At 32.6% G+C, this 15741-nt stretch overlaps 1 protein-coding gene and 1 long non-coding RNA gene across 2 annotated transcripts in view; one reads left to right on the top strand and one right to left on the bottom strand.

Moving 5' to 3' along the window:
• Nucleotides 1-15741, bottom strand: part of LOC143053813 (uncharacterized) — an 86518-nt gene that overhangs the window by 15801 nt on the left and 54976 nt on the right. The gene's annotated exons all lie outside the window — the stretch shown is intronic.
• LOC143053798 (uncharacterized) overlaps nt 5827-15741 on the top strand; it is a 34660-nt gene continuing 24745 nt past the window's right edge. Inside the window, exons 1-3 of the long non-coding RNA XR_012971457.1 lie at nt 5827-5953; nt 9055-9159; nt 13713-13884. This is a non-coding gene — a long non-coding RNA (uncharacterized LOC143053798). The remainder of the gene's footprint in view (nt 5954-9054; nt 9160-13712; nt 13885-15741) is intronic.

Raw genomic sequence — 15741 nt, 5'->3', positions numbered from 1 at the left:
AACGAGTGTTATTATCCAAGACTCACTCTGAACTTCCTGCACAAAATGAATAAAATGAGAAAAAAATACAAAAAAATCTTAGATTCTTTTTTTTTTTTATTCAGTAATGAACTTACGGCTGATTTTCGTATTTAACATTTCAAAAAACATTTTGCTCCTAACAACAACCATATAGTAGCTCAAATTTATCGTATCAAACATATTATTATGTTATAAGATCCCGCCACGGAATTTGTTTTTGTCCCAGCCGATAAGGCTTCCACTAATATCCTTATTTTTTTACCTAATTTTTTTTATTTGAGTTTAAAAAAAAATCACGAATTGTAAACATTCCACCTGACTACGTATACATTTTCGAAAAAAAAAGACATCTGTAACACACATACACTTTAACTTTTTCTTTATGAGCAGAACACACCATAAACGTTCTGACTATGTAATGGCTTCCGAAGTTGCACAAAACACCTTACAAATATAGATTTATTTCGTCTTCTAGCCATTGTTACATTTATAAACTGTCTACTAGTATTTACTAGTACACTTGGTACAATCAAAAATCTGGTAATAAATTGTTCAGACTTTGTAAATTGCACTTATATTGGTAATCTCGAATCTGTTCAAAGATTTTATTTTTTACACTATATACCACTCTGCGATAATGACAATATTAATCTCATTAATAAAAATAAAAATCACACATTTAGTTGAATGGACGTTTAAAAAAGAAGAATTTGAATATAGATAGATGTAGGAAGATGTGGTATGAGTGCAAATGAGACAACTCTCCATCCAATTAATATGTTTAGTCTTTTTTTTAGTAACACCAAACAAAAGAACTATGTCAATTGGACTTGCTTTGATACGATAACTGCACTTGACTTTTTACTAGCAAAAATGCTAAGGAAATTCCGTATATCGTCAAGTTATCGGAATTCTAATGGGGACTAACTGTGCACCATTTATTGTGGACCTGTTACTGTATTGTACTGCGTAACATTTTATGACTAAAATCAACAAAGACTCATCTTTGCTAGTCAAGAGTTACGATTCATATCCCCAAGAGTTAAGTGGATCGTAACCTTTGGCTAGCGAAGATGACAAAGACCCATCGAAACAACACCAACAGATATATCGGAAGATATATATAGGCTCTAATCAATGACGGTTTCAGTATATACACTAACTTGACTAAGAAGAATGATATTATCCAGTTGAACTTACTTTAAATAAATCTAATATTAACAATGGACACTTCCCTTTTCTGGATCTTGATGTCTATATCTTTAACAAGCAGCCTTATACCAAAATTTTGACATAAAAATTAACAACAATAGATCACAGTACATTCTTTTGCAATAAGAAAAGCCCACACTGCATCGTTAGATATTAAAGGCCACGAAATAACAAAACTAATGTAAACCAATTTAAACGAGAAAACCAACCACCTAATTAATGTACAAAATAATAAACGAAAAAAAATATGAACATTGTAACAGAAAATAAACGACAACCACTGAATTACAGGCCGGCATAATTATTGACGGGTATACCAACTTGTTCATCTCAACAACAAAAAAGAAAATAAGAACAGACCTGAGAGTTCTTTCAGTTAATGACAACTAGTTCAAAGACAATAACAAATAATAAACAAATCATGCATCTCACTCTAAAACGACTTAATTACCAATCAGTACAGATCCAATGTCCAATAGATTTAGTGTAAAGACGTCACAAGCTGTCAGAGAAAAACATGATTTTCTGTAGAAACGTGTGGCGAGTTTTATAGCCGAGTATTAACAGATTAAATAAAAAGTAATCAATGAAAAAAAAAACAAGGTAGACAGTGTCAATCCTTTTTCTTGCTTTCGTAAATAATTTTCGCAAATAATGTGTTATGTTACTACAAATTAATTTTTGTTTGAAAAATGCGAAAAATGGGAGGTTGCAAAGGAAGATATACATTTACATTTGAAGTAAAACTACCAAGAACCTCAAATCAAAGACACTGGTAAAAATGTGTTGTCGATATCTTATACGGTTTTGGAAAAGAAGTGAAAATAAACCAAAATCTAAATTTAGAATATGACCTTGACCTATTTTCTTTTTACCAAGGACCTCTAATTAAAAGATGTGAGGCCTCTATCAATAACAGTCTGCCAGTTAGTAATGCATATAACTTATATCAAATGCACAATGGAGACTCCAGATAGCTTCGCTCAAAATAAAAATAATTTAGATAAAATAAATAAAGTTGCTTTCTTTTGCGGTTGAGAAGGAGATCCCATAACTAGAAAAACAGTGTTCGGGGAGTTAACTCTTTCACAGAAAAGGTTCGATCAAACAGGGTCAGCTTAAAAGTCCAATATACTGTATAATTATATACAAAAACACTATGCCATTTTTTTCGAAACAAAAATACAGCGCAAGAAAAAGAATTTGTCGGAAGAAAACAATATTAATCAGAACAAAACCAGAAGGTCTTTCAACGGAAAAGTGAAACGACATAATAACTTAATTAGAATGCGATAAAACAAAATATCAATAAACAGTAGCAAATCCGGAATAAGCGTTTATTATCTAAAATTTAAACGAATAAAAGGAACTATACCCTAATAGAACTGAAAGGTTTGTCACATATTTGCAGCAGAAAAATTTCCCACGGTTTAGTTGCGTATATTATTTACATTAGAAATTAATGATCGTGGCAATACGTTGATTGACATTTATTACATTGTACATTTATGACATTGTGTTGACATTTATTATAGTGTGTATGCATGGTTAAATTGCAAATTAAATTACAAACATAACTTTTTTATGATACAATCGACGAATTGACAAAACGAGTAATAGATATAGAAGAAGGAACAATGTATAGAAATAGTTTTGTTTCATCAGCACCAAAAGATCAAGGTGTTCGTCCAAAAGATGTTTTTGTAACAAGATATGGTTCGGGTCTGGGATCAAGAGTGTCCTCATTGTTAAGAAAGGGTGATAATAAAAAGTGATTTAAATAATGCGGTGAGACTTGCCGTTGAATTAGAGGCGTACAATACAGCCGAAATTAAAGTAAGAGATGGACGAGGTTATTTACACCAAATTATGAATGATGACGAGTTAGAAAAGGAAGAAAGTGTTGCCAATAGTGACTCGACAACGAAAGACGTTGCATTATGGATGCAAAGAATGGTGAAAAGTTGAGGTACTCTTACAACTGAAGTTGCAAAATTAAAAACTATTGGTATAAATGAGGGTAATGCTTACAATAAAACGAGATATACTCAAAGTAAGAGGACAAATAATAATTGATACAATTATGGAATATGGAAACAACATAACCGTAAGATAAATGAAGACACCAAAGTTCGTTTCTTAGGACATATTGTCTCTGATAAAGGAATTTTCACTGGCCCCAACACGAATAAGGATTTAAAGAGTTGCTTATTCTTACAAATCGATGACGAGGTATACGTTTATTTCCCAGTAAAGAAATTGGGATGTCTTCAAAACTGACTAGTTTCTGGAAAGGTTCTTTCGAAATTCCCAACAAATATAGTGACCTTACATATAAATTTGACTGTGAATATAGACAAAAACCTAAAGTTATACATGTCGACAGACTTAAGAAAAATATCAAACAGACACTAAGGAGAGAACTGGATAATAGCACTTTTAGTCTTTTGAACTCTGAAAATAAAGATGCTCAAGTAGAGACACCTTATTTTCAAGACATTGCTCTTCACTAGTCAACGTTGCCTGATGAAGATACACAAGACAGTAGTTCTGAAGGGCGCCGTACAAGGCGGAAATTAGCACGGATGGCATATTATACTGTAGATAAGATTGTATACATTAAACTGAATTGAAATGTGTATATAGTACTTCTATGTTCTATTCGTTGTAAAGCTTGTTTTAGACATGTATTTTTGAGGCGCGGATTATGTGATGATTTTATGTCTAAGGTGAGATTGTTTACATTAGTTGCAGATAAGCATAAACCTTATTTTATACATTTGTATAATACTTTGATAAACACAGAAAAAAATAAGATATTTCGCGGGAAAACTTTGGGTCAGGCCAAACGAGTAACGAGACACTTTGGTAGAACACCCTCATCAAGAATGGTACGGCTACCATCGGGGTATATATGCAATAGAGCTTCTTAGCTCAGGGTCGATTGTCATAAGTCTACGGAGACATAAGACCAAGGTACGATACGTTGCTATTCAAGATCGCTGTCTCGTACATATCAGATATATTACATAATATTACTAAGTGTAATAAAGAACAGGTTGGTGCCAGTTAGAAATACGGACTTGTACGTTTGACAAACGAACCGTATTGTTGTACTGTATAGGGCAAGTGTGAGTCTGTGTGACCAACTTCTAAGGTATATAATTGTACCAAGAAAACGAGTGATGTATTGACAAGTGTGATAACGTATAGGCCGAGTTCATTTGAAACTCCCGAGTTAACGTTACTTACTCGGGTTTCATTAAACCGTTTTACTTGAACCACTCGAGTTAACCCCTCGTAGCATGGTTCCAACCCTCACCGAGCCAGGGTTATAAACTAAAGACTCTTGAATGACGTCAAACCAATGAGATAATTTTATTTTTTAGGCTTGGTCAGGGCCTAACCCTAGAGTTACTTAGAGTTGTTCCGAATATCAACTCTTTTGCGTTCACGTGATAATCTATTAACTCTGTAGTCGATTATAGAGTTTCAAGTGAACTCGGCCATAGAGTACATAGTTGTACCAGGTGGAAAAGTTTGTTACTGACCCAGGACAAATTTGTACCAGTGTTTATATTTTAATCAGAATAGTTATAGATAGTTTATTATAGACCGCAAAGAGCACTTTATATATATAAATTGGTTCGCTGATGTCACTTTTCAATAAGGTTTATGTTATATATTTTGTAAAAAGAACATTTTAGATCCAGTATAAAACTGGTAACGGACTCATTCTGAAATAGAAACAGACACGCTTATCCTATGTACACGTTACAGTTTTGTAACGAATTAAATGTATACTGTTTAATAAAGTTAATTCCAATTCTGTAACACAATAATTACATGTTAAATGCACATTTGAGATTTATCCTTTTTTATACCGATGTATATCTTTTGAGAAAATGAAATGCATGTATGTATTTCATTAAATCTCATAAGTTTGCAAGTATTCTTTCAATGACTATTAGTATATAGGCAGGAAGTTCTGTAATTTAAAACAAAGTTTTTGTTGTGTAATATGAAAGAGATGAACTGAATGTGTCCACACAAATGACATTGATATATGTGTGTCTCCTGCAAGTTTGCAGCAAGTTTACAGGAAACAATTGCGGCAAGTTTGCGACATATCTAATTTGCATAATTATGTTTGCAGCAAGCTTGCCGCAACCTTCGTTTGCATGGTAACATGTTTCTGGTAAGTTTGCTGCTAGATTGCTGCAAATGTTTGCCACAAGGCTTATTTTTCGATAGGGGTATAGCTTTACTTCTCACGTTCCTTTACACGAGAATTTGTGTAGATATCAAAAGAAGGAAATAATTTATGTCATTTAAACTTCTATTAAATGCACAACAAATTTTTGTCATATGATGTAGACTCTATTGATTTAATCATAAAAATACTAAATTATATTGTCCGTACTTAATAGTATTTGTTTGCTTATCAAAACTGCATATTTAGATAGTGTACAATAAAACACAAAATATTTCCTTAATATGATATAAAGCCAGTGTGTTCTTCATAAAAATAAATTAATATCAACATTTACCGAAAAGAAATATTGTCCTCATTCTTTAGTTGATATGTGCATATGAATATGAACTTAGAGGTATCTTCAATTGTAGCCTGACTACCCACCGTGTTTCAAAAGATTAGTAATAACGAGAATTATTGTTTGTAGTCTAGAGCGAGGATCAATATCGACCATCAAGTAATGTTGTAAGTAATTCTTCAAGAATAATATATACTAAATATTAGATATTACTTTGTAAATTGAATCAATATAAATCATTAAGTTGCTTCTTTCAAACGCGAATTTAAATTAAAAGATGTGGTTTAAGTGCTAATAAAACAACTCTCTCACCTGAGTCCCAATTTGTTAAATTTGTTAAAGTAAACCATTATAGTACGGTCTTCAACACGGAGCCAAGGCTCACATCGAACAGCAAGCTATAAAGGGCTCCAAAAATGACATATGTAAAGTCATTCAAACGGTGAAACCAACGTTGGAATCTATATAAAAACAAGAAACGTGAAACACTCATGAACCACATTAACAAACGACAACTACTGAACATCCTTTTTACCAAAATAACACAAAACAATATTACGCGTTTTCAAACAACTGTATACGTTGCAAGGAAATTCAATAATAAGAAAACGAAATAGGTTGACTATTATCATATTTTGTGATATACTGAGTATTAATTTGACTTAAACTTATTAAATTTCATGTGTAATAAAGTAAGACAATTGAAGTGCTTAAAATATTTGAAACTGAACATGTTTATTCTGATATTAGCTGGTGCAATTTGGTTTTCTGCTTGTAGTACATTTTATAAGGTATGGTTCAAGTCTACTGACAAATATGACTATCAGATCAATCCAAGTAAAATTTCATTCCACATTACTCTGCCCTTTTCTTATGTTGCCTCAAATTATAATTAATATAATCTATTCCTTGATTGTCATTATTGACAGGAAAGGATCTCAGATTTCCAACAATAACTCAAAACAGAGCATCCAATAATATAAATAACAATTCTGTAAAAGGAGACATCAACTGTCAACTGATTTCGTTAAACAGGTCAAATGAATAACTGCTTTTAATAAATATTCGGAATCCATTAAGTGCAAGATAAAATAGAAGTACCGTATTTTTGCAAAATGTTGAAATCTCAGTTGTAATTTTTTTTTGGTTTTGGTATGACCTAAATTACGTCATTGCATAAACGAACCATGTCATTACGAATTAAGCTCAAATAGACAAATGAGACAATCATTGCATTCCAACAAAGTTCAATTTATTTTATTATTCTTCAAACATTATTTATATATGTAATATTAATGTAATCATCCGGGAAACAACTAACAATGGCAAACTTCGCTTGATCGTGATCACGTGATTTGAAAACAATGACGGTTTCAGTTTACAAATCAGGAATGAATTATTCGTTTCTCCTATGCATGTCTAATGTCGAAATCCAATAAGCACATTTAAAACTGCCCAGTAGAATAAGTGAACGCCAATATAGCCATGAATATCGATTTCTTTTGACAACTATAGACGTGGAATTCCATAACTAGCATCTGAAGTATGATTTAAAATAATATTACCCTTCAGTCGAAACAATGTAAACTCTTTTCAAACATTAATCATTCAAAAATATACACAAGTTAATTCAACAAAGAAATGATCCTTTTAAGGTGAATCTCTGAACTGCACATTGACTGGTTTGTCAACACTAAAGTGTAAATATGAACTGTTAAAACAATCAATACAGCAACATTATGCGTTAAATTACAATCTAATAGACGATCAATCTGTCACCATTCATCTATCACCAATTTGTCAAAAGTACACCAAGAACAAGTCATCAATCGGTCAAATAAGAAGTTTAAAATTTTTAAAGGAGTTAAAGTAACCAAATGTTTCAGACTTTTTGAAAGACATCTCAGTAATATAATTTATAACCTATTACTATAAATAATGATAATCATGGTAACATGCAGATTAATGAGAAATGATGGCGACCATTAAACGGCAGAAGCAGAACATGATAGACATAACAAGATACACATTTTTCCCTATATTTATGAGTGCTGTTGTGAGATAATTACTCTTATGCAGGGATAAAAACAATTCTTCCGCGGTCTTGGTGGTTTTGAATACGCATATGCATTTTGACAAGTATATCTTAGGAAATTATGTTATTGGTAACAACAAAGACAAGAGGAAAGGGTTCACTCGGAAATTTTCTTCACTTTATGTCTTGCATTTCTTTCCTCTAAACTGATATGTAAAAAACGTGCACTGGTATTAGAATATTTAGTGCTTTTGAAAATACCACTGAATACCAGTAGTTAAATATTCATAGGGGAAAACTAATTTAACGGTTGATAAAAAAGCATACACAGGAATAAACAAAACAATTGGCAAATAATATTAAATAATCTGTGATTTTCGTACTAAACATTATCATCTGGCAATAGGAAAACAGGAAGAGATCAATTGAAATGTGTTACCCTGACACTCATCGCAAATAAATAACACAAGATTCGGCCGATTTAAGTATAATTTAATTGTATCGAAATAGATCTGAAACATGTTTATAATGGATGTTTTGACTCGTAAATCATTTAAACTTTCATCAAACACTAACAACTGAACTTTCCATTAAGGAATTGAAAATTCATTATAGGGTGTACGGAAAATTTGAGATTAAAAAAAATAAACCCCTCATTTAATGTTTCATATAAAGTTCGGTAAAGCAGCAAATTTTCTGCGACAAAGAATTGATTACATATTCAAATATGGACCTGAGAGAGTTTGCGTCTCAACGATTTGTTCTCACAATTCCACGTGAGTAAGTGTTAAGTTATTATTCGATAAGTGGTCCCCTGTAGCATATGACCTAGACATGAATTAAAATGGGTGATATATGCATAATTACTACAAAATAACATTTTCAGCATATATATATATTTGAAATACCGTTGCAATCTTTATCCATAGTTCTTATCGGTTATGATATAGACTAATTTTTCTTGCATTTTATAACTAGTGTTATAACTATTGTTAACTTATCGTGCATAAAACCGTTGTGTTTTAAAAGTTCAAAGCAAATTTTATGTAATTGGATAACAAAATAATTTGCTTATAGTTCTCACTGATTTCTTGTGTTTGATGTAATATAAACAGTGTGTTGAAATATATAATTTAAAAAAATTTACGGATATGTATTTTGAAAATAATCCTTATGTAGTATTTTAAAAAATATATTTATGACGATTTATATTTAATGCTCATATATTTAAAGTCAGACGTTCTTCGCATTGTTTCCGATCTCTTGACAACAAAATGCAGAAAAATAACACCTGGATATGGATGTTATCCATTGTTACAACTTTGTCCGGTATCTTATGTAAGTATGACTTTGATGATATAATTGTTGTGGTAAGTATCAAGAAAAATAAAAAAAAAATGAAATGTGCTATGATTGCCAATGGGAAAAGTATTGGACACCAAATGACGAAGGTTGTTGTGTAGCTTACATCAATGGGCAGTACCCATACCCCATAGCGAACTATAAAAAGCAAATAAATACAAAATATTCAATTAAAAAACACAAGCATTTTGATTAAAGGAGAACATAATAACAAAACACAAAATATAATATGCTGTAACAGATGACAGATACTGAATTAAATGCTCTGGACTGAGAGATCATATACAAAGATGAGAGTAAAGTTTTATTTGATTGGCTCGGTTATAAACAATAAGAGTGCAGTGTATTTTATTTTTATATCAAATGGGTGTGGTATGTTTGTGTCATCTAATTGACTAGTTTATATAATATTTGTTTGTGTTGTCTAATGCTTTGTCGCGTTGATAAACAACGAAATCGCAAAGCAAAAAAAAAAAATTAAAGCAGGTAGAAGATATATTCCAAATATGACAATTCAACAAATAAATTTACCAATGTTTCTAAAAAAGATAATATTTCTGCATTTCTATTCTTTTGAAGCACGATACATTTTTCAACTCAAACTCATTCATTGTCATTATCCTTTCTAATGTTTATGAAATGGTAGTAGTAAACGTTATCGAGGACATGCCTTAAAGAAGTATAGACTATATTATGTTCATACTTTGAACGGCAAAATTTTTCTAAATCCTCTGTGTGACATTTAGATAATATTTTGCCATTTGAATAGGGACTTTCCGTTTTGAATTATCCTCGGAATTTCAGTATATATGCGATTTTACTTTTTACATGTTGAACATCTGATGTACGTCAAACGCGCGATTCTACATCACATTAATCTTAATCTAACCATGTGCATGTCAGAATAAGGATTTGGTCCTAATACTTAAAATCGTCCAATCCTTTATGGGTGAATTTAACATAGATAAATATCATTGTATAATAAAAAGGCAACGAATTAGGTTGTTAAATTTGATATCTGCCTTTTTGTGCTTCTTTGTTACATAATTTTTTTTCATACTGTTTAAGGCCGTGTTCACTTTGACCTAAATGCGGTGTTGGGTGAGTTTAACTCACACGTAAACTAAACACAATTGCGTTCCAATTGCTAAAACTTAAATCATGTTTGTCTAAACACAGTCGATAGTCAACACTTGTTGGAGAGAAACAAATGTTTTTGACCGTGAAAAAAAATTGTTTGTTTCAACCTCAGCTGCCATTATATATAATGCTAAAATTGATTTCGACTTGTCACCAAAATTTGTCCTTTAAAAAATCCATAGACCAAACCCCGCCCCCTCCAAAAAAACAAAAATTAAATAGTTGCTGCCTAATTCATTCGACTTGACGTACACAGACACATTCGTCACTGGTCATTACTCAAACAACGATTCAGGCATAAATGCATTACTAAAAAAAGTGTGAGGTAAATGAGATGTTTGCCTATTATCACAGATCCGTAAAATTACCTAAAGCTTACCTACCCTATCTCTTTGCCAAATACTCCTTGGAGAAAAAAAAGCATTTGAAACAAACAGAGAAGATAAAAATGAAGTGATCCCTAATATATCATTCTTTTTTTCGTCTGTAAGAACGCTGCTGCAGCTTACGCTTTCTATTTCGCGCGAACGTTTTATTCCGTTTTTTTTCGATGTTGGTGATCAATTTTTTTTTCAATATTTAACACAATAATTTATGGGGAAACTTTTGAGTCAGAATATTTTTTTATCATCTGTATGACCAGATTTTTCTTTATCCAATTGGGGATCGGAATATTTCTATCCCCCCTTTTGGAAGTCAAATGGTCGTTCCCTTACTGCTATCAAAGTTTGCATTCGGCTCTACGCAATGTACATTTAAATGACATATAATTTACAAGTGTGAACACATCTTATGTACAGGTAATTAAACAAGGTGTATAGATTTGTACAAATTTAATGTGAAACCAGTGTACATTACATTAAACTAACTGTAAACATGTTTACTGTACACGGCGTTTGGTGTGAACACAGCCTAAGATTATAACACAACGGTGACTGCTGTAACTATATTTTTGACATTTTCACCCATTATGTCTGTTTGTTTTGTTCACGCAACGTTGTCAATACAATGGAATTAAATGCGACTGTCATACAAATGAGATGTTTAGTTAGCTATAAATCCAGGTTCAATCCATAAATATCTACATAAGAAAATGCCTGTAACAAGTCAGGAATATGGCAGTTGTTATCCATTCGTTTGATGTGTTTGAGCTTTTGATTTTTCCATTTGATTAGGGACTTTCCGTTTTGAGTTTTCCTCGGAGTTCAGTATTTTTATTATTTTACTTTTCACAAGACTAACAAAAAAGAACTTTTCCAAAGGATTTGGTTAACTTTCATAAAAATTATAAACCTAATACACAAAAGATATAACTTATTTTCAGAGAAAAACCCAACAAAAGGCGATAAAATCAAACTCAAAAACTCAGAAATATCTAAAAGGTAACAGGTTTTGTTCAAAATCATATCAAAACTATCAAATGTATTTTTGAGGAACATGTCGGATTATTTGATAATGATAAATGTTACTTCAACTTTGACTGATATGAAAAAGCCTTATCTAAAAAGAGATAGTTTCATTTTTTCAATTTTCAACAAAACTTTTTGGCAGTTTTCCATAAATATTTGCATGCAGTATCTTGATAATATAATGTTACCACAGTGTTTTCGCTATCATTGGAAACTGCGTTTTAAGTTTTTCTGCAAGCTCCATATCATTAATCCGTTAACCTATTATTACTCGGAACATTGCATCTATTTTCCTCTTTTATTATGATTAAAGCATTTGATTTCGTCAGTTGTTATGGACTTCCCCTTTATCAATTTGTTTTTGAGTTTTTTTGGTTTAACTTTTTTTAATTAGATTTTGTCGAGGTTGGATGCAGATAGAGTAGTCGATCCGACTCAATCGATAGAATCTTAAGCTTGGGTCACTCATTCACGATTTACTGCCGTCCTTGTTAGGAGCTTTCTAGATAATAAAGTTAAAAGTCTGATCAAGATTTTGTTAATCGTGGCTGGAAATCAAAACTTGTAAAAACATTTATTTAATCACGACAACAATCAGATATTGTTCAGGAATCGTCCAAATTCAGCCGTTTCAATCCGAACTAAAGATGATCCGAAGCCGACAGACATCAAACAAACAGTGACCAGACAGTGACCAGACGCTGACGAAAGATATCCGTTAGAAAACTGTTGCCATATTTGGGATGATCAGGTACTGTTGGAACGCAATTCTATCACAGTCTGGTGGACCGCATTGCAAACGTCTTTGTCTGAACTCAGTCGTATCGTGTTTTGTAATTGTTGGGACTCTGACGAAGGTATTAATGCCGAAGTTTGTATAAATAACGGGATTATTCCGGAACGGTTTCGTCAAAGACGGTTCGCATTCAGGGTGCACTCTGAACTCAATCGGCAAAAAAATCTCTCCAGATCATGTCCATTCCACAGGACACCGTCCAGAAAAACACAGAAGATTGTTAAAATTTTATTCCGATACAGCAGAATATGTCACGACATAATCACGATTATAATCAGACTAGATAAAATCGGATGATTTTCCTGAACGTTAAAGGGGCGCACCTAACTATCGGGGGTGCTTGTCCGACCTCTCCGATCCGTAGGAATCTGTTACGAGCGTATACTACAGCGTTCAGACAATAATAGGACATTCCAGATCATTGAGGATAGTAATCCGACTTTATTACCTTTTGTGTGTAAGCGCTGTTTGATCTCAAACGGGATCAACAATTGGCACGGTATGAACTCCGCATTAAATGCATGTAATATTTTCTATGGTATCATTAAGCATAATTAAATGTCTGCCTTTCAGTTATATATGATTTTGTATATAGTACATCATGCACCAATGTGTTGTCCTTTTTAAGCTTTGTAGGGACATGTGTACATGAAATTGTGTTCAAAGACATAAATACATCTCTTGAAACGAACATACGTTACGATGGAATGATATAACCGGCAAACAAACTTTAAGAGGGTGGTAAAGGGTTATTTTCGTGCAACGTGTTATGTCATTTTTATTTCACGTGCAGCCGTGAAAATGGTTCGTTATTCACCGTGTTTCGTGAAATCGGTACAAAGATCAACGTGCAAGACATTTTTAATTGCTCGTTTATCGTGAAATGACAATTTTATTTCGCGTTCTTCCTTGCACCCCTTTGCGCCCCTCTTTAAAGATTTAAAGATACACATACCTTCTCAATTACTTATTTCAAATGTTGATAAGTGGTAAATTGTTGAAATTATAATTGCCAATTAGACAAGTTTTAGCATGAGCTATTTTTCTTTTTTCTCGCTAGTTACGTTTTCAAACACATGACTTTAAATCACCTGGTCGGTTATCAAGGTTCATATTATTAAAAATGTTTTTTTTTCCATGAGTTTTTCATTGTTTTGTGTATATATCTGTCACATTGTTCACAGGTATTGACGAAAAGCTGATATTTTCATCGCCACATTCGTTGAAAGAGATAGATTTGCAAACCGGGACAGTTAAGAAACTTGCCGACATTAATTACACGGTGGAATCGTTGGCTTACGATTATAAAGATAAATACCTGTATGTTCCAAGATATGAGAAAGGGGACATATTAAGGTATGTACATCAAATATAATGAAATCTATTTTTAACACCCAAAAACAGAAACATGCACGCAAGAAGGTGCAGATAATACGTAAGGTCTTCAAAAAGAGATAATAAACAAACCAGTTGTACGTGTTTTTAAAAGATTTTTTTCTACCATCATTATTGTTTCTAAGCTCGGTCTACTTTAAACATCATCATTTAAAATAATACTTTCTTACCAACTCTTTCTTCGGTCATTTAAGTTTTATCAATCACATCATTGATATGGTCTAACATATTTGCATGACTTGTACAAACCAAATGCTGAAATGTCGGTTAAGTTTCATATTACATGCTTTGATTATATACGAAGCAACTTGACTTGATTGACCACACTGTCAGATTACATAATTATGCAACAATACCTGCCAATGAAACGTAGTGAAATTTAATTATAAAATGTGATAACTTTTTTTTGTATATATGCTCACAAAGTATGGCGATTTCATTTAAATGCCTCAAAACGTGTTCATTTTCGGTGAAAAATGTTTGTAGATGATGACAACATTTTTGCTTACACCAGAAGTGGTAACGTGCATCTGGTAAACACTTTCTGGATCTGCCTCTTGTCCACCAGCAAAAATTTAGCATATTTTGTAACACACGATAACTGTTGTATGTGGTCATCAATTGCTGAGGAAAAACTGTGTCCCCAGGGATATGCTTCAAAATTGTACCACAGTCTCGTCATGTTTTCATCGATAGTGAAATCAATAAATTGGCCTCATTACGGGATTTGTTCTTCCAAGATAAACAAGGATTGCCACATGTAGAACTGCTTACCGCATCATATGAATTGATCCTAGTTATTTTTGGGGTTTATGCTGCTTGATCTTATGCTCTCTAGGCTGTTCTGTGTAACTATAAAAATAAGATGTGGTATGAATGCCATAGTTAGGTCGATTTGTGAAACAATTGTTCAGATTGGGGTAAAAGCATCAAACTTTGCAGAGTGTTAGTTGAGGTCATAACTATCTTTTATAGCTATGGACTCAATTCAGAAAACCAAAAAGGCGGCTAGGGCGGCCACAAAATGATAGAAAACAGTGACGGCTCATAGTCTGGAACAGATACTGTTTTAATATTTTAAATTGCTGATATCGGTAAATTGTACAGTAAACGTTCGTAGTAAATATGAGTTGTCATGGAAGGAATAATTAATACAAAACTTCTGAAAAATTTAATACTAGCTGTCATAGATGATAAGCAAGCACACATGAAAGTGTGCGTCTTTCTCCTGATTTTCAACGAATATGTTGGGAAAGTTCTGAAACAGGCCTTGTCTTATAGTCAAGATGGTGAAGGTCTCAGCATAGTCGAAGTAACTAGAATGGTTTAAAGAGTAAGCCTGCTACTATAAAAAGGTTTACAGGGACATTCAATGTAGGCTTTCAAAATGAAACAGTTCCACAAACATTGAAACATGTTACTATCTATCTAAGGGCTGATAAGTTGCAGTTGTATCCTTTCGACGACGAGTTGCACAATTTAACTATTATAGCTGAAAAGTGTTTTATGCCAATCAACGATAATACTGGACTGTCTCGATGTTTGGCCATCCTGTATCATTCTTACTAAGGAAAATTCTGTCTGGTGAACTGATTCATGTTAACAGCCATTATTGAGTGTCCCTGTTAAGCTATTCTTAGTACCAAGCATATATATTTGGCCTGCTATTGCTATGCCGATTCCTTCATTTTCACCCTTTTATTATGAGGTCTGTTTCAGAGCTTCACGAATACCTTTGTTGAAGATCAAGAGAACTAATTTAACTTGCTTGTATGCTTGCAGCTACATTCCAATTTTGTTAGATAAGTTGTAGCAATG

The sequence above is a fragment of the Mytilus galloprovincialis genome, chromosome 12 (assembly GCF_965363235.1).
Source record: "Mytilus galloprovincialis chromosome 12, xbMytGall1.hap1.1, whole genome shotgun sequence".
NCBI classification, from domain to species: domain Eukaryota; kingdom Metazoa; phylum Mollusca; class Bivalvia; order Mytilida; family Mytilidae; genus Mytilus; species Mytilus galloprovincialis.
Note: the sequence above shows the minus strand (reverse complement) of the source record. Positions and strands in the feature narration are given on the sequence as shown.